General features: G+C 43.3%; 1 long non-coding RNA gene across 1 annotated transcript in view; it reads right to left on the reverse strand.

Annotated features, from left to right (window-relative positions):
- Positions 1 to 1,601: 1,601 nt before the first annotated feature.
- The window catches only part of LOC142765476 (uncharacterized), a 51,525-nt gene continuing 32,181 nt past the window's right edge, over positions 1,602 to 20,945 (reverse strand). Inside the window, exon 2 of the long non-coding RNA XR_012884276.1 lies at positions 1,602 to 4,410. This is a non-coding gene — a long non-coding RNA (uncharacterized LOC142765476). The remainder of the gene's footprint in view (positions 4,411 to 20,945) is intronic.

Below are 20,945 nucleotides of genomic sequence, written 5' to 3' on the forward strand. Positions count from 1 at the left end.
ATGCGTGTTTACTGATACGTATCTCTGGTTGATGATTCCAGTAGCAAAACTTCTCAAGTCGCAGGTTACGTCGCTAGGTGTACGCACAGAAACCTCGCCGAGCCATGACGTCACCATGCGTTGCCTAGAATTTTGTTAGAAGAAGTAAATAAGGAGGATCGAGGAAGAGGAGAAAATGGAATAAATAAAAAGACGAAATTTCTTCGTGAGCCGGGAATCGATCTCGGGTATAGAGGCTATCGAGGCAATCATCGCAGAACAGACGTTTATGGTAAGCATTTTATTGCGTTGCTGCAGGTGAGAGAAAAGGAAACAAGATAAGGATAGATAGAAAGAAAGAGAATGAAAGAGAAAGAAAACAAGAGCAGGAGAGCATATTCTAGTATATCAAGACAGCTAAGGGTTGTAATATTTTAAAAGATGTGTTAGCACATATACTGTGTATAGAAATAGAAAGGTGTGCGTGCGGGTGTTTTATGGCTCTGTGAATCGATGTAAGTAAACTGCACATTCCCATGATGTTCCAACTTGTTCCTGTGTGACAATATGTTTTTATTGTTCATTTTGAGTACCATTATTTTTTTGCACATTTCATTGATATAGAGTGGCCAAGGTAATATTGACCTCAACCTCTCTACAGCAAGACAGCTACAACAGAGCAGAACAGGAGGAGGGGGGAAGGTGCGTCAAGGCGAGAAGGCGAAAAAAAGAATTGAGGGACTAAAACAGCGTAGCCATGTATACACTATATAGTGTGCCACGGTGAAAGGGAAATTGAGAGTGATGAGAAATAAAATGAGGAGGGTAAGGCTACCAGCCTCACTGTCTCCGCCATCTTCGCAGCGTTAGTGAGCAGCTGCCCAGGTTCTTTAAATAGCATGCTAGGTTAGATTCCTTAGCGGTGATTTGTTAATCGAGGTGGGCTGAATGGTGCGTGGCACTTTGTGTCTCGCCTAGTCCTTTATTCCCTCACGCTGCAATTATTTTATTCCATCCGGAGCTCCGCCTACCAAAAGTGGAGAAATTTGCTTCGCGATGTGCCTGGTATAGAACACGTGGAAAAGCAGTACACGTGAATTGTATATCCACCGAGTGATCGCTTGAAAGCTTCTTAAGATGTGTTTGTCGTGTTATGCGGTGGTATGTAGCAGGCGCACATGTTAGCTGTATTAGTATACATTGTTAAATAATCGCGCACCTTTACATTTTGCTGTCGCACTGTCATTTCGTCCTTTCCATTACTGTTCTCGCTATTGATTACCATACTTTGGGTGAATTACTTTTTGGTTGATTGAAGTGTTCCTACGTTTCATAGCTGGCATCTTATCAAATTCCCGAATTGCTTTGGTACATTTCGGATGTATTTCGTGCATTTATCGAAATTCGGCCCACATGCATTCATTTACTTCAGTGCTAACTTGCAGTGCCGCACATTTATGCACTGAGGTTGCTATATATTATGCTAGCTTAGGCGCATTCGCTTCAACAATGCCCACAAGCTCGTTGTTATCAATGGTTTATGAATATTCCGGCTTGTGGTGCTTTTTTGAGTTTCATATGATCGTTACGCCACAAAACAGTGAAATTTCAACAACACTAGCTTGAGAGTAACGACATTCATTTAATGTATATTTATGTACATTTAAATACAATCACATTCAGCAGCAAAAGGTCTGGTTTCTCTTTCGATTTTCATCACTCCTAAGTGTTCGGCTTTTACTTGCTAAAACCATTAGCTGATTATTTATTTATTTTATTTACAGGGTTCCTGCAACACCGTAGTGGCATTACCGCAGGGGGGTATACATACAAAGTTACGAAATCAATAAGGTTGCTGACATTTTTACGATAGTAAACCTTAACATTCTTGAAAATGATAACAACATATAATAAGAGCACACAAAAAATATTTTAGTACGTTATGGCACGTGGCAAACCGGTACAAAAGTTGAATAAGCATGTCACATTGTCACAACGATGAAAAGAAATGGCTGTTATCATACAAGTTTACGATTTCTACGGGAAATTTATTCCAGTCTCAATTTGTTTTTAAAAAGAAGGAGTTGGCAAAAGTTGTGGTTTTGAATGTGTATTCTCCTATTTAATGTGTGTGTTGGCATCTTGTGGAACGATATGTTGGGACCACTAGATATTCTGACTTATCAATTCCCGTTAGGTTGATTGCATCTTATTGCTTTCCCGAATCGCTTTGGCAAATTTCTGGCGTATTTCAGGCGTTTATCGAAAACTGGCTCACATGTCTTTATATATTTCATTGCTTACTTGCAATGCCGGATATTTATGTACAGAGGTTACCTATATTATGCTATTTTAGGCACATTTGCACCTACAATGCCCACAAGTGTGTTGTAATCAATGGTTTATGGATATTCTGGCTCGTGGAGCTTTTGGGTCCCATGTGGTTATTACGCCACGAAACAGTGAAACATCAACAACAATCGTTTGATAGCTTTTACAAACATTGACTGTAAATTTATATACATTAAACAATCAAGCTTTAGTCGAAGTTTCCATCTTCTATATCGTAGAGTTTCCCATGCAGCCTAATGTAGCCTTTATTTCTGATATACAAGCAAATGGGTCATAACTTTTGCTGACGAAGCGAGCTGTCTGGTTAAGAACTATGGGAGACATCGTAGTGGAATCCTTTGTAGGTTCACACTACATGGGTATTTTGCTTAACGTGTGACTAAACGTAAATGTACGGGCATCTAACATTTCGCCGTCGTCCAACTGCGGCAGCCAGTATTCGATACCGCGACCTTCCACTAACCAGTCAAGCACTATGAGCATGGAATACCACATCCGTTTTCCTTTTCAGTTCAGTGGTTTTGCAATACCCCATCCGTTCAGACGATGTAGATGGTTGATGACGTTCCCAGAGCAAACCGTGTGATCAGGGTGGCAAGGTTGACCGCTCGTCAAAGAAGCGGATGCATTTTTTATCTCGCCGGTAACTCGACCAGTCTGCCTTCGCACCTTGACATTCCGCAGGCCATTGTCCTGTCGTAGAGCAGCTCGTAACAATAACGGGCGGCGCGGTGAATGCGTCCTTCGTTGCGATGTCCTGTGATACGTCGCCTGCACTGAAGGACGCCTGATTTGAAAGCATGGTCATTGAAACCGTACGCGCGAATGAGCAGTTCAAGCACAGATGCCAACAATAAATGGCGTATTCTAAACTACTTCATCCTTAATGCTTTAGTAAATGAGTGTAGACCTAATAATTCACCTGTAGGATGAGTGAAACAACCTATGGACCGATGGAATCAATATTAGTGAAATACAAAAAGTGAATGCGCAAGCTCTCAGTATGTTTCATCAACGAAACTGGGATATTCAGCCCCAGTGTCCATCCGAGTGTTAATCTCGATGGCTCAATGACCAATCGGAATTAACACTGGGATGTGCGAGCGCCGCCACGGTGGTGCAGTGGCCAAGTTACTCGGCTGCTGACCCGCAGGTCACGGGATCAAATCCCGGCTGCGGCGGCTGCATTTTCGATGGAGGCGAATATGTTGTAGGCCCGTGTGCTCAGATTTGGGAGCACGTTAATGAACCCCAGGTGGTCGAAATTTCCGGAGCCTTCCACTACGGCGTCTCTCATAATCATATGGAGACGTTAAACCCCGCATATCCATCAATCACTGGGATGTGTGAATCCCGCTTGTGTGTTTGCCTTCTCCGTTTTTTTGTCGCTTTTCCTCGTAGTTTTGTAGCTATGAATTACCAACTCGCCCAGTGTTCCGTCCTCTTAAGGTTCAATGAAGTCTGTCTCAATGCAGTGAATGGGAGCGTTGGTCTTATCAGTTTAAGTTTATTAAAATATGCAGAAGCAGACTCGTGTTCTTCAGTCACCTTCTGTGCGTTTCGTCTTTTGCGCTGTTACATAATAATGCTTCTCAATGATTGGTTAAGTATTTCAGAAATACTAATGTCTCCTTTGTCATTGTTAGTGGACCAATGACGACTTGCAACCTGTCAAGTCTCTACAGCGCATGTGCACTTTATTTTACGCATATAGGGCAAATTAATTCCGGTTTCCCCTTGAAGTATAGTAGTAGTAATAAGAATAAAATTTCAGCCAAACTCTAAAGGTCGAGCATCTCGAACGCCTGCGCAAGCACTCAACGCTATTTTTCTTTCGCTTTGGGGCCGATACATCTTCGCTGTAAAACATACGCTTGTTTTGATTTCCGAGCACATTGAAAAAGCTCAGATGGTCGCAATATTACAGCGCGTATTCCATGTTCTTCGTTATGCCGCTGAGCGCTCGCATAAACTAACGTCATCTTGAATCTGTCTTTCAAGTGCGTGCAACGCAGTTATAACTCGGCCGTTACGTGTCTTCTTCGTCCTCTTCTTCTTCTTTTCTTCAGAGAGAGACTACTGGAAGAGACAAAGAAAAAAAAGAAAGAATAAAAAAATTAAGGAAAAAATATTGTCGGCAAAAAGTGATGATCGCTGCACGAGGCGGGATTACCGCTTACCCATTAATAGCTAAGTGAAACGTAGCCCTGTATAGTAGCATATTCCGATGCGCGTGGAAAAGAAATTTAAGGATCAACATTGCAGAAGAGAGGATAGGGTGGAGTAAAAGGAGGCAAGAGAGTAAAGCGAATCATAGAAAGAAAGAGAGATTGAAATAAACAGAGAGAAAGAGGGAAAGATAGGGAAGCAAGTGAAAAGTGTATTCAAAGAGCGAGAAAAAATACATATCACATATAAATAAGAAGATAGACAGTGACAGAAAAAAGAAACAGGGAAAAAAATGAGAGACAAGCGAAAAAGTAACAAAGGAAAAATAGAAAAAATAGAGAAACGAGGAAAACCACCCTGGTCCTTACTCCTGTCAAGGTTGGCTCTAATACTGCAAAGCTGGTTTAACTTTTCTTTTTTTTTTTTCGAGTGGTCTTCCATTGAGCTGTAAGTGACATATCATTCCGCCATTGTACGCCGAAAAGCCTCTGACTTCAAACACATGAGTTTCTTTGACATAAAACAGAGCCGAATCTTATGCAAACGTGTGCTTACACCCTTTGAACTATTGGTTTTGTCACGCCCCCGAATCTATTACGTTTCGCAGAAGCTACTCTACCGTAGAGCTTCTCGGCTTGCGGAATTTTCGAACAGTACACTGTGAAATATTGGCTTCGCGAACAGGCGGCACACAGACAAAGTGAGACACAAACAAGCGAAAACACAAGTGGATTCATTAAAAAAAGAAGATAAAATATATCAGAAAAAAACAACTAGTGGTTGGCCCTTGTTCGCGTCCTGATCTTTTTGTGGACTGATAGTTTTGCGATGCGAATATTTCCCGATGAGTCTAAACCAAGTATTCCGCCTTTCAACCCTTCGTAAGTGCATTTTTGCCAATTTTGCGGCAAGGACTCTGAATCATTCCTGCCTTAATATAAACACAGCAGCTCAGCGCTCACTGAAAACTATATGCAAACAATATCTCCACATTCTTCTTTATTTTTTATTTAAATATTGCGTGACTTGAAATATGCCGAAACCAAATTGCGGTTCCTCCTTGAATGGGGAACGCTTCATTAGGTAGGGTCGGCTTACAGCGCTAAGCCGCGTTGATTGCCGCATAAATTCCCAGCTTCCCAGCTTGGGAACAAATAATATTGCCGGGGTCGGCAGGAAATTTGCACTTTGGGTGAATAATGCACCTTCTCATTTTTGTTTTATACTTTTCTCTAGGCACGTACACTGGAACTTGAGAGGTGCTGACCCGAATAAACTTTCGTCATCAACAAACGCGGTTTTAACACTCTTTTGGAGGCCCGACGTGTTTGCCGAAACAAAGGAGTTCTGCCTTAAAAGAGATCTGACAGGCAGAACTCTCTCCCTTTGACACGGCACTTTACGGGAGAGCTTTGCATTATAATATTATCTGCCGTATAATTCCTCAAAACCACGTTATGATCATGAAAGACAGCTATTAAGATGGCTACGGACTTTTTGACCACCGGGTCTTTTGAACAGCACACGGGCTTTAGGCATTTCTCCTGTGTCGAATCGCAACCGAATTGCCGCGATCTAGCACGCGACCTCCGGATCGGCTGCCGAGCACCACAGACAGCTCCACTGCAACGGATAAGTTTCACATTTCGTAACAAATACGCGCGAACGTGGGCTTCCAACTTTCACTTTCTACAGTGTTGTCCCAGCGAGAATGCTTGCTTCAATAGCATAGAAAAAAAAGGAAGACCATATATAATAAATGCACACTGAAGTTGAACAATATACTAGCTTCACCTCATAAATTATAGTGTCAAAGCTTGAAGGTAAGTTAACCTTGCTAAATATATTAATATAGTAGAAGATGATTACGAGTTTTCGGTGCTTCTATGGCTGCCCTGGCTACGCCTTCTGACGATCAATTCTTAATATTTTTAAATCTAAATTTCAACATTCAGGAGGCACCTCCTTCTGAACTGTATTAACTATAAGCTTCCAAATATTCCGACACCCACAGCTATCCCGCATTTCGCCAGCCAAACTGCGGATCATTTAGAGCAGCGGCTGACAGTTGAAACTGTTACCAATCATTACTTCGATATACTGCGGGCACACTGGAACTGTATTTTGTAACCACCGAAAGAGTCGAGCCACATCACTGTTACCTCAATCGCCGCAGTAAACGGGGTTGCCAATAACCTCACTTCGGCAATTTGCGAATCCAACGACTCTCTCTGTTGCTTTCAGTGTTATTGCAGCATTTCTCTTTTTTTAGCGTCCCTGCTTTGCTGCTATTTTTGTTTTCACTTTCGCCTAATCCTTTTACTACATGCATGCCGAAAATGCGTGTCTGTATAGTGAAGGGGAATACACCGTACAAATGGCCAGAGGTTGACTCGTATTCCTCGAGCAGCGGTATATGAAACGTAAGGACTCGCGTCGCATTCGCGAAGGTGTGTACGCATCGCAAATGGCTCGCTATAAACCAGCCGAAGGTGAAAGCAGGTTAGCACTCGGCCTTGTGCCCAATGAGTCGGTGTGCGCTAAAAGGCGCACACGTGCTGCAGGCGGATACGGTAGCGACAAAAATGCAGTGTGTGTATACAGGCTGGTGCTTCTGATATGCCTAGTGGCACGGGTCATGCAAACCACCTTAAGGCCGACTGAATTTCAAATGTCTCTGGACGCAAGCGAGGTTATTACGGGTAAATAACCCCAGAAAACCGCTATGCATTGTTTCTGTGGCCGTGGCAATTCACTGAGAAGGTTATCACAGCGATTTTATTAGCCATGCATTACAATGGATCGAAGAGCAGCGTCTTGCGAAAGGTGCAGATGAATGAAATGCAAAAAACATTTCCTATATCACGAAGCGTTTTTTGAGCCACAATAATTTCCACCAAGTATGCACCAACTTGCCCCCCAAAAAATGTATTGCCTTGGAATGCCTTGCTAAAGGGCTATTTTTTAAATGGATGTAATATACGAACTCTGGTTAGTTTCAACAGTGGTGCAGATGCTACGAAACTGCACTGGGAATTCTGAGGAAGTGAAAGTTTGTGCCGAACAACTGCGACCGAATTGCCAAAGCTGTTTTTTTCGTATAAGAGGTGGTTTCGATGCCTCCGGTACAAATATGTGCACGGCATATGGACATGAATGTAATGGCATGGTGCATAGAGGTAGGCGTATTGGCGCTTCGGTTTTGATTTCAACGGTGAGGTTTGTCGAGACTAATTTTGTCAGTCTGCAATAATTACCACACGCGTCTTTTCGGGAAACTCAATTCCGCAATTCGCTCTTTTTTAGGAATTAGTTTAATTACCTTGTACTTCACGTGGGAGAGTTTTTTTACTTTTGTATATGTCCAGTCATCTTCATATCTGTGGTAATACAGAAAAAATGTTATTATGAAAGCTGTGATCTCGCTTACTTCCCAGGATTTTCGGACGTGAGCTCTCAAGATTATGTCATTGCTTTGTCTTCCACGATTTTTTTATATGATTTGCTCGCAGCGTAGCCGAACCATGCGTGCGAGGTATTTGAACGTTTTGGTGACACACATGTTCTCTATATTGTTTTTTGCGTGTTGCGCTGCCTGCTGAGATGAAAAAGACCAGCGGTAACGACAGAAACATTCTACGAAGTGAGCTTACTCTGCGACCTTTGATCTCTTCACTTTACGCAATACACACAGCGGCATAACAGTGAATCATTTCTCAACACACGTAATCGTTAGAACGTTCATCGTTCTTTTCTCAGAAGCGTCTGCTTGCCCTAAAAAGATTTTACGTAATAAACAATCAGGCTTCAGTGATCACAAGCCCTTAACACGGAATCGCGGTCTTCCAGAACAATACGTATAAGTGATCGCGCTCCCGAGAATAGCTTGTGCTGAGGCCGTGTATGTCTCGCAGGATCGACCGTTCTTCTTCGCAAGCGTCAGATGGGCCTCCGTACCATCGCGACGACCTCTGGCGAACGTCAGTGAAAATCCGTCTACTTGAAGCGCAAGCTGTCATGAGGCCATCCTTGCAATCATCCGGGCTACACTGCGTTCGCTCGGCTCAGTTACGATAATGCAAAGGAACTAAGAATTCTAGCTACTACACGGATGTAGGCGTCATCGCAAGGGTACAAAAAAACATACAATACAGATTGCGTACTGTTTTTCGAAATAAAACTGTTTTCGCAGCGCTAAATCTCACAGCCTAGTAAGAAGGCATGTAAGCCCGCATACAATGATCTCTCGTGTGTTTTGGCTGTAACGTAGATATGCTTCGAAAAATACGGCGACAGCAGATTCAGTCACTGCTGTCGCACTGAAACATGGTGGTCGGTAAATCCAAGGCAATGTAAACAAGAACAGAGGACACGAAAGGAGGAAAAAAAGACAGAGAAGAAAGAGCACAGAGAAAGAAGGAGAAATAAAGAAAAAAACGAACAAAAAGTGAAGGAAAGAAAGAAAGGAAAAGAGGAAAAACGGAAGCAAAAGAAAGAAAGAAAAAAAAGAAATAAAGGCAGACAAGTAAACGTAGCCGGATAGCGTTGGTAACCTTACCATCTGCGCTTGATCACTCACTCACTTATTCAATCTCTCACTCACTAACTCTCTCACTCACGTGACACTGCACTGATCTCTACCCCTGCATGAGCGATACTGTCGAGTTTCTTTTTAACGACACCTTAATTCCAGACGCCGTGCTGCTCTACGAGCTCGGTGAATGACGCAGTATGGGGATTAAAAGACCGTGCCCAACGCGTAAAGTGACGCCAAGCCAGGTAAAGAACTTGTGGACTCTGTGACGTGCCATCAACTGGCGACCCTTTGTATGTTTATTCTTCCGGCAGATTTCTGGCCTAGCGCCCTCAGGGCCAATCGCGATGGCTCTAAAACTGACCGAAGCTTCGCGCGGAGGGTGCAGCGATAGTAAAGAAGATGGTTGGTGGATAACGCTTGACGTCACTAAGCAAGCCAGGCAAGGGGAGACGTCATATGTGTTGTGAATGACTCCATTTGATTTTTACTATACTGAGGTTTTTTAACCTACGCTTACGTGGCTCAGTACGCGAGCCTCGAGCATTTGCTCGCCGTCGAAATGTGGCCGCCACGTCTCTCAATAAATACCACGCCTTTTTCGGGTCATCACCCCAGTGACGTACAATCGCTGGGTCAACGTCGCTGTCAACACGAAAGAAAAGTTGAAACCGTATTTGGATACCGAAACACACACACACACACACACACACACACGCACACACACACACGCACACGCCCACACACAAACACACACACACCGACATGCACACACACACAAACACGCACACGCACGCACACGCACACACACACACACACAAACACACACACACACACACAAACACACACACGCACGCACACACACGCAAAAACACACACTCACGAACGCACACACACGCACACACTTCTCTCATGCAATATCGAATTATAGCACCTGATTTCCATGCGTATCATTGATATATAATGCAGTAAAATGGATATGCTTCCAAATTGCTATTAGCTGAACATGCTGATGGAAGTGCACGAATTTCGAAACATGAAGCAAGAAGAATTGATAGATGATCGAAAGTTCTCGTTTTCTAAGTTTGCGACAAATACATAGAGCACTCCTTTCTATATCAACTTGCAAAATACTTGCAAGCGCAGTTTTATTGCGGAAAACATTAGGTTGCTATCGCTTGCCCTCTGTGTTGAGAGAATGAAAACTTTATGTAAGAATGTATAATTTAGGTTAGCCTTACGTCAGCTCTTCCGAGTTCACACTGCAATATCAACACGCCGCTTTTCTAACACGGGGTGTATCATGTGAATCGGGATCTTTTATTTTGTGTGCGGATATTGTGCGGTAGACTCCTAAACTTAATATTGAGTCGTCAGTATACTTTAATGGGCTTCTCCAGTATATGTGCACGTTTTGTACAGCGAATTTTTTCATGAGAAGAAGATAGCGGAAACCATAGACTGATAGATACCACCGATATAGTTTTGAACATGAAATTCCCGCCATTTTGCTGCTGCATTCACTTGTAATATGTGCACATGCACTACATCTTCCAAGTAAAAGTATCGTGTGTATAAACGGTGATCGCTGTAGACTGTCGCTCATGTGTCTTTGTTACTAAACGATCCACCATGCTATTCACGCAGCATGCTTACCTTAAAGCACAAGGGGAAATGTTTTATCAAACTTTGGTGTAATTGTCAGTAGATTTATTTAAGGAAATATTTTAATCATTGGCTATCCACACCTGGGCTGTGTAACTACGCGAAAATTTAATTTTTGAGCCACTCGCACCATACCACTTAACGTCCGGCGGTTCTATTTTCCTTGAATCAAACAGAAACGAACAAGCAGCATTTTATTGCGTCTCTTAATGCACGGAGTGTTGTTTAATAAATGCAGTTAGATCGATTACTAGTGAATACTTGTAGGTGGTCCGTCTGATATCTTCGGGATCATTTTGAAAAAGTCGTACTGCGGCGCTTGTGTTTTTGTTCATTTACCCTAATTTATTGGTACGTAGGGCACTGTTGTTGATAATATTGTCGTTTTAGATGTCATACATTGAGGTTTCACTCTGACGTAAATTGTTATTTCACCTTAGTTTCCCTTTAACGCTCACACAGGAAAACATAAAGCGGCTGGCCTTCATTTCACAAAGCTGTACAAATCTGCGACGTCCATAGCACCACGTCTTTTTGACTACCCTCATTTCGAGGTACCTGTTTAATTCAGGGTACGTTATCAATGCTCTCAATCGCAAGTGAGATCGTACACTCGAGAGTGCATTAAGTATACAGGCCAACGGTAATCGCCAATGAGATCACAATATTAGAAATAGGTTTCTCAAACGACAACTTCAGTTGGAATTCAGCTCTATGCGTGATCACTGTTATCAGCCCTCATTTTCTCTGTTTACACTCGTCTGATTATATAGGTGCGTACAGAGCAACGCTCGGGCTCATTTTCGAGCCGTCATGCAGGCCACGTAGCACGCACTCGACGCACGCCAATTCTCATTTGGCGTTGATTGCGGAGCACGTTGCGCGGACGACGGCGAACTAGCGGGCGTGCGCGAGACTTCGCAATCGCTCGCCCAGTAATCGACCGTTGATTAAGGGTCTCTGTGTGGCCGTTTATTAGCCCGAGGAAAAAGCCAGAGGCCATCAATTAGAGGGAACGGTAGCCGCTGCCTCGTCGTGGCGACCGCTGATGTTTGATTGATTGACATGTGGGGTTTAACGTCCCGAAACCACAATAAGATTACGAAAGACGCCGTAGTGGAGGGATCCGGACGTTTCGACCACTTGGGGTTATTTAACGCGCACCCAAATCTGAGCACACGGGCCTACAGTATGTTTGCCTCGAGACAATGTATTTTCTAACACTTTGTTGGTTGGCCGTGATAGAAAGATTGCATCCCATGGTGTTATCTTTATTTTCCTCTGTTGTTTCCTGATGCGGTGATTGAGTTTAGCTGAAGTGTGTGGTTCTTTCGGAAGTAGTTGGAAGCAGTTATTTTTGAAAATGTGTTTCTTTTTGAAATGTGCTTCTTACACTACATCTGTGGATGTAGTGTAAGTGTGTCGTTTCATGGGAAAAACTAGCTCCTGTGTGTACGTTCTCTTCATTCATGGCTTGGCTTTAATACACCCACTGAAAGTTCACTAGTTATTTGTTGAATAATTCTGTTTATCGCTCGCTCATATAATTGAATTGAATTTAACTTTACTATACCATATACGGTCAAATAAAAACATGTTACAGGCACCTGGTTTATTAGCAGAATGCTAAAGTACGGATCCATGCTGCTATAACCCACAGATAATTTACGAGCAGGCGACTGAGTTTCAGCAATATAATATAACGACACGTTCGATTTGCCCACTCAAGATAGTATACAGCTGTTTATCAATGTAGTAGTAATGAGTATATAAAAAGTAATTTAAACAGAGGTTAACACAAACAAGTCAACTTACTTTATTGGCGTTTCAGCTCACACTACAAACGACACGAAACTTGCACTAAACAGTTCTAAAATGACGTTAAAACACCAAAATGAACCATATGTGTTCTTTTACATAAATACGCCGATCATTCTGTAATGACGTACCAACGCTAGATGGCATTTAGCTGCGAAAGCATAGGTAATACGTTCTTATGAAGCTGCTTCCCTGCCTTTCTTTTAATATTTCTCTCTCTCTTTCCTAATGAAGGCTGGACGCTGAAAAGTTAGGTGATTATACACGCGTATTGCCACAAAAACAGAAATGCCAATGCCTATGAACAGTGGCAAGCGTAATGAAACATCCAGGGACTGATTACTGCACCAGAGAAACAACTTACGATTCCGAAGATGCATTGTCCGGTTGCAGTTTAGTGGGTGTTCTTGCCTTGGTTACGCAGACCCATAAACACGAGAACCTCAATCTTTCAGACCTGAATGTATGGCAACCCTACTACCTGCCTGTTATCCTCAACACCACCAAAACGCAAAGAGGAAAAAAGCAAGTGTGAAATAATGTACCTTTTTAATAATCACTAAAGCATGTTTGTTCACCTGCTCCTAAAAGTTTATAGGGTATGCAGCTTTGTTGGTGCGTTTAACAATAGTTGTGTTATGACTCGAAAGTGATGCCCCGTCGTTCCATGTCGTCACGACGTGTCTTCATATTTGAGCCCAGATGTTCGATTCGCGATCAATCCAACTGCAGTAAGGTAGAAAAAGGTGGACGAGAAAAATTTCATGCCTTTCTGTTATTTTGCTGAAAGATAAAAATATAAGGGCGCATGCACTCGCCGAAGCGTTCTATATCTCAAACGAGGGTAGTGATTTTATATCTGAACCATGTGCTTGTCTACTAGATTGCGATGCATGCAAGCTCAACCATTTCCTTGGCGTGACTTAAGTGTTTCTCTGAGCATCCGTGTGTTGGTTTTCGTTCTGTTTGTTTTTGTTCCAATAAACTTCAGTTGTTAGATAGCACACGTAGTATGTTTTTATATTCACGTGCTTCGCCTTTTTTGCAATAGTTTTGTGCCAGATGCGATCAAGTCAGCAGGGTTTCAACGTAGGCAAGCATAATAAAAAAAAACTACACGCACATTAAAGAAATTCAGGTGGTCAAAGCCGAATTCTGCGGCATATAGGTATAGATTTTCTTCGGCAAGAAATTCGTGTGAACAAACTCGTGCAGTGCGACAACCGTGTTCTAAAAAATGGATCTTAACTTACCAACATAAAAAGCAGCAAATATAAATACACTTGGAAATTCACTGAAACTGTAAAAAAAACAGAGAAGCACTACTACTATACTGCATTTTACAAGAAACGTGTGGATGCAGTGTCCTTTCATTCTTACTCATAAAAGTGTCGGCTTGCGCACGACCAGTGCTAGCGAGCGTATACCTGTTGTTGTATTGCATGTTTGCGAAGAGGAATGCTGCCTTATTTAGTGAAATAGGTAATCATATTTTCTTAATAAGTGGGAACCTAATCTCAGGTAACGAGGGCCCACTTGCGCAAACAATCATAATCCCGGCCCTGCCGTAACGTAAATCAGGTACTCGGACTTCTAGTTACCCGGAGTTAACAATACCACTATAGTTGGTTAAGGAATATAGGCGCATTGCCCCGCGAGTTGCATTAGTGGTCTTTTTATCGCACAGCAGACGCAGGAGTTTTTTCTGTTGTTTTTTTCTAATCCAGGGTTCACATTATAGAGTAAATCAACTATGAGGACACCGTGTATGCTCAACCGAGAAGCGGTAACTCATAAAAGCCTTGCTCTGCCATTACCGCAATATCCGTGCTCACATCGGCTAAAATAGAGAGTTTAATAACGTATGGTGAACCAAGGTTGCTAAGTAAACAAAAGGACGGTAAATATTTCCGCAAGTGGGCACTATTACGTTAGCAAAAGAAATATGGACAAGAAAGTTTGAGGCAGACGACCTATAGGGCGAGACGCCAAGCAAACGTGAGGCAAATGTGAGGATGCAGTGAAAGAAATCTGTACTGGAGGAGCACCGAGGACTATGGAAAGCAATATGTAGGTTTCCTGTGCTACGTGACCCGAGCCCTCTCGAGAGAAAATGTCATAGGTACGACCTGCGGAAGAAGGGCGCTGGAACCAGCTGGATGGTTTATTCGGGGAGTGAATCTTCAATAGGCTATTGACAAAGTAAGGCTCTAAACTAAGTAAAATACAGGTAGAAGATTCAAAGAAACATCTAGGGACATGTTGGAAATTTGGTTATTAAACTTTCTAAAGCCAATGCACTATTGTATTGTTAAAAGCTATCAGGAATATGAATGCTTCAGAAAAACGATGAAGACAAAGATTAAAATAGCGCACGCTCTCTTTCCGTTTCGTTATCTTGGCAGCATCTGCTCCTATCTCTGCCTATATGTTTCGAGAACACATTTCTATACTTTCACCCCGTGACATCTGGTGGGGATGAGGGTATAAAAGTAAGAGTATTATATTTCGGGGTTTAGTAGCGCACTAAAGAAGTCAGGAGGTAAAACACGCACAAGCCTTGCTAACTTGCATAATTATGTATATTTTAAAGCTTGCAGATTACCTGTACTAAGTTCCCTTATGCTAAGCAAAATGTTTTGTTGTTACTACATTAAGGAGAAGGTGGTGAGGTTAAGCGTAGCACGCAGTATACTTCATTATAAACACAGAAGATTGCAGAAAAATTATAGGAACATATCAATTTCTGTGAAAGAAATGCATGACGGCAAAGCAAAGGTGTATACATTCGACCATTCACCCACTTTGATAGCTGAGAGTGAATATTTTTTCGTGTGTGTGCTTGTACGCGTGTTTTATTTTCTCAAACAGCCTTTTTTTAGTTCTAATCCCTTCACCCACTCATGTGCAGCGTAGCAAACGAGACGTTAATCATGACCACACTTTGGGGCCATGAGCATGTAGCGGTATCTTCCGTCGGAGACAGCCGTGGCCTGCCGTAACTAAATAAGAATTATGGTACGGAAAACATCATTCATGTCCTGCATACCGTGTCTCAACACACAGTGGTCTCTTCTCACAAAGGGACCGGAAGGCCAAGCACTCTCGGCTCTATTGTGGGCCATCTTGACAGCCTAGAGTTGGTAGGCCAGAAGCGGGCTACAGAGGGTGTCGTCCTACCTAGTCGAGTAATTATTAACTGCAGAGTGATAGGCGAAAAAAAAATCGTGGCACTAAAAAAGCAGGTAAGTGGATAGGACCCCCGTTAAACGCAGAAGACATCCACTGGAGCTTTGAGGTAAAGTAACAGTATCGCTCTACAAACCACGTGGCCTCCCGGGGTGTTTAGTATTTTACAACGGGACCTCATTTGTTTCTTAGGGGTGGTGTTCAGTTTACCAGGAAATCCACACACTTTGTTGCGCGATCCTGCAATTTCGCCAGAGTGTTCCCAAGCTACCTATAACTGGGAGTCATTATTAGTAACTGCAGTTTTTATTTCATCGGATATGAATTTTGTTCGCCTTTTCCTCGTTCAGTTATAGCAGAACGCCGTTGCTGCCGCAAAGAGTTGGCGCCGTGTACACACTTCTTCGGACCCGTCCTCTAGCGTTCTGTAGTGGCAAAGGTGTTATGGATGCGGCTTATTTCAATGCACAACTTCGATTCTCATCAATTGTGGCCCCATTTTCGTGGGGACGATGTACAAGAGAACAATAGGAAAGGGAAATTGACAACCTCCCGATCTTAGGGCGAAGCCGGGCTCGATATCTGCTCCAGGACAAATTTGAAATGTGGAGCATTTTTTTTTGTCGCAGGATGTCGCGCTTAGGCGTCGCTGCCATTCACACCCCCACTGCGCATGCTTAGCTCGTCTCACGCATCGCGCCTCGTCTCATCTCCCTCGATCGCCGGCGGTGTGTATATGCGGAGAAGCGCACGTTCGGAATTAATTCAAGGGTGTCTTTACTTAGCTTTTGCTTCACTTGGTGCTTTGCATGACTATTTAGACCCTTTCCCTGTTTACAAACACAGGCCCTTGACGACATCCGGTTTCGTCCACCGATGTGCCGTAAAAGCATCGGTGAGCAAGAAGAGCGTTAGAAAAAAGCCCGCCAATTTTCTACACTTTCCTTAGCTTATTAAAGACGATAGTCCTTTTGGGGGAACTTAGACGCAAATATTTTGACCAGTTTGTTCTATTGTCTGTTTCTCCACCGTTAATGGTATGGGGTACTCTAAACGGCACCAGCAAATACCCCAAACGGCCGACCCCATCCGCAGCCCCCACCTATGTTACTCAAGCTTCAGCGGTCATACCTGTGCGATTGTCAATTAAAAAGGAATTATTGCGCATATCTGAGGCACCATAACAACCCGTATATATTCCGCATGTGCGCCTTTTACTAGAAAAGGCATACATAAGTAATTCTAAAGGCCATAGCGTTTATTACGCTGCGCTGACCATGCATGCAACGCCTGCACGAAAGGGCGAGTGTTTTCAACGCTTTGATAAGACGACACGGTGGTGGCACCTATCCGTCGCCTTGCGTTCTACACCTTATCACCTCTGAGACGGGCGCGCATGCCCATCTCAGAGCCGCACGCTCCGTTTTTCGAGATAACTGCCACATAGCGCTCATGTCTCACGTGTGACGTGCCTTGATACGCTCGTTCGCCTCCGCTGCACGTTCGAGGCACTCAAACGCAGCACCTCCAGAATACCATTCACCAATTTTCTTGCGCAGAACATCAAATAAACGTTTTGTTCACTCCCTTCGGACGCAAGGCTATCGTCTTTCGATGACATCTGCACATTAACATGCAGATACGGGGCCGAATTTCGGGGCAGAATATATTCAAACTAATGTTCTTTTGAGCGACCTAAAACCTACAAGAGATCAACTTTACCATTACGCACGTTCTTTTCGTCTAAAAACTAATAAGATTCTTTCCTTACCTTTGAAATACTGGAAAACATTCTTTCAGTTTCGACCTTACCAGCTTATATATGAGGTGACAGGAAGTTTTTTTCATGGCACATTCTTGCAATGTTTAACCGTCTATTTGCAACACTAATGCGATACCCTCCCTCTGCGACGTAAATTTGCTAAAGTTCCTCCTGTTGGAAGATGCGGGCGCCATTTTTTCAGTCAACTAAAGCTGTGTTCCAATTTCGCATAGCATCGTTGACGGTCCAGGCTCATAGTTTCGAAGAAAGCGTCGAGCCCTAGTACTCTGGGAAACGGAACGCGTCTGAATGACACATGCACAACGTCACTCCGTTGCGAGATTAGAATGCTAGAGACAGGAACGTAACAGTTCTTTCTATAACTTCTGTCATGGTCAAATCTGTCAAAACTCGAACGTAGCTCACTCACGCTGAGTGCTTGCAACGTGTGTTTTTTTCCGGACTCTCCCTCTACTAAGCGTATACTCACACTTAATAACCATCAGCAGCAAGACTATCAACAACGTGGGCAGCTATGCGGGTACCCATGTTGTCCTTTCGGACGCGTAGTGGACCGTTCGTTGATTCTAAAAAAAAATGAATGAATGCGTAGTGGGAATAGCGCAACTGTAGTTGTAGTAGGTATTTCGGGGTACTTCGAAAGGGCTAATGTTCATTTGTTTGCGGCATGTTTGAAGCATGCACCGAGAAGTGAAGCCAAAAGGCGATAAAGTATGTGACGAGACCAATAAAACGAGCCGTATTACGTATCACGTAATACAGGACGGGAAACGACACTCACCCACACCATAACACCTCCGCTGAACAAACTTTTTTATGAGGTGGAATGGTCGATGAATGCTTTTTTACAAAATTATTGCTGCTACCCAACAGGACTCGTCCGCCGTGATGTTACAAGGATCGCGTTGCTCGGCTTCAGAGTCGAAGGTCACGGTTTCGATCCCGGCTGCACCGATCCCATTTCAATGTAGAGGAAATGCTAGAGACCCATCTACTCTGTGGTGTAAGTTCACGTTCAAAGAGCCAGTCGGTCTGACTTTCTGGAGCACCCTGCTACATCATGTCTCTGATATTTTTTTATTTATTCAATACTGCAGACTCAAGGTTCAATCAGGGTGTGTAATACAGATACAAATAAAATAATACAGATACGAATAAAATAGTAATTGCAAAACTGAAACACTAAAGGGCGAAAATATTGTTTGGTAAGGCAATTCATTCATCACATGCGTTAGTAAGGCAGTTCTATTCAAATATGCTGACCCGCAGGTCGCGGGTTCGATTCCCGGCTGTGCCCCGCCGCGGTGGTCTAGTGGCTAAGGTACTCGGCTGCTGACCCGCAGGTCGCGGGTTCGATTCCCGGCTGCAGCGGCTGCATTTTCGATGGAGGCGGAAATGTTGTAGGCCCGTGTACTCAGATTTGGGTGCACGTTAAAGAACCCCAGGTGGTCAAAATTTCCGGAGCCCTCCACTACGGCGTCTCTCATAATCAAATGGTGGTTTTGGGACGTTAAACCCCACAAATCAATCAATTCCCGGCTGCGGCGGCTGCATTTCCGATGGAGGCGGAAATGTTGTAGGCCCGTGTACTCAGATTTGGGTGCAGGTTAAAGAACCCCAGGTAATCGAAATTTCCGGAGCCCTCCACTACGGCGTCTCTCATAATCAAATGGTGGTTTTGGGACGTTAAACCCCACAAATCAATCAATCTATTCAAATATGGTTCTTGGAAAGTACAAAATCTTAAGTCGTGGTTTTGACACTTAAAACCACAGATTGTAGTATTTCCTATTAGTGTGTCCAACCGAGTTCAAAACTAATCAGTGCATGTTTCAGTGCCGTCCCTTTCCTTCCTTATTTTTTTCTTCCGTCCATGATAAAGGATGAGATGACGCTCTTAGTGATGACACCCATACAGATTGCACCACACTAATACAAGCAGTAGGCGTTGCGAAGATAACGCCTCCTCACGTATTGTTGCATTGTACATCTGACCGCATAATTCCACAGAGACACATGTATTTGCGTCAATGCTGCCTCGATATAAGAAGATTATCAGGAGTGCAGTTGCTTTGTGAAGTCATGGCTCTTGAGCTAAAACGAGACCTCCCATGAGTGACTCGCCAGATACGCCTTGGCGTATCCTTCACAAGTTGTTATGCCCACTTGATTGGCTGCAGTGATACAGGTCCAGACTGAGGTCACGGTCGATTGCTCAAAACCCTTGATATTTTATTCAGCGCCTGTTCAGCATACGCTCATGAACGTCAGACACCGATCTACACGACTGAGGGATTTCAAAGTAGTTCCTTAACCGATGAGCTTGTGTTAGGTCCTTGACCTCACGTCACCAGCGCACAAGGTGCTATAGGAGCTGTCGTAGCCTTCTTGGAAGATACAGTACTATAAGCACGTCTTTAAATTTCCTCAGCGTAGTGGCACTATATTGTAATCTTACTCACTTACCGTAATTTTTCATTACACTCTTGCTCATCTGTATCCCCTCCCCTGTGTGGAGTTACAGACCACAGTAAATATACCTCAGGCTATACCTCTTTACCTTTTTGTAAATATATTCTGTCTCTCAGTAGTTCTTCTTGGAGTATGATGTAGCGAAGTCCTTGAGAAGTCTGCTACGTGCACAGTCATCTTCTGCGAAGAATATACTTCGTAAAAAAAACATGAAATACGCAGAAAGTCACACCTGACATCTAAACTATGCAACAGGTTCCTACGTGAACACACGATGAAATTTTCCAGCATGGGACAAAACAGTCCTTTATTGAGCGAGGGACGACACGTCTGGAAGGTTTACAGTGGACAAGATAAATCCTTCCACGTGTGTTGAAAGCTGTTGCTGTTTACCAATAACTTTCTGTTTTAACTTTCTTTTTGTTATGAAGTCATTGCTTCTTGCGTCAGTAACTTTGACGTGTGCTCTCCTTTTGCCCCTGCTAACACTTCTTGACCGTCATGCAAGAACCCGAGGCAGAGTCAAAACAAACCACACACATTTTCAGGGCTGCGTGCTTTCAGAGACCGGAGTTCGAGACTCACCACTACCAGCTAATTCGTAGCGGTGCATATATATATATATATATATATATATATGTATATATATATATATATATATATATATATATATATATATATATGTATATATATATATATATATTGTAGCATTGATATTTGGCACAGGCCGGAACGCCAGCTGAAGAAGAGAAGGAAGAGTGTTGTTGCTGCTCGCGCTCGCTCCGCTTGACAGCTGGTCGGTTCTACCGCTACGTTTTCCACAAAGTAAACGTCTCTTCTGCTCACCACTAAAGGTGTACTATCAAGTGGTGGAGGTGCTGGGTACCTTTTTCCATCCTGGAACTCCGCAACCGAACTCTACCTTCGCCATCAACAATGTCCATCGACGCTGCACAGCAGACGGCTCCTACATCTCCACCTGTC

This window comes from Rhipicephalus microplus, chromosome 6, assembly GCF_043290135.1.
Source record: "Rhipicephalus microplus isolate Deutch F79 chromosome 6, USDA_Rmic, whole genome shotgun sequence".
Taxonomy (NCBI): domain Eukaryota; kingdom Metazoa; phylum Arthropoda; class Arachnida; order Ixodida; family Ixodidae; genus Rhipicephalus; species Rhipicephalus microplus.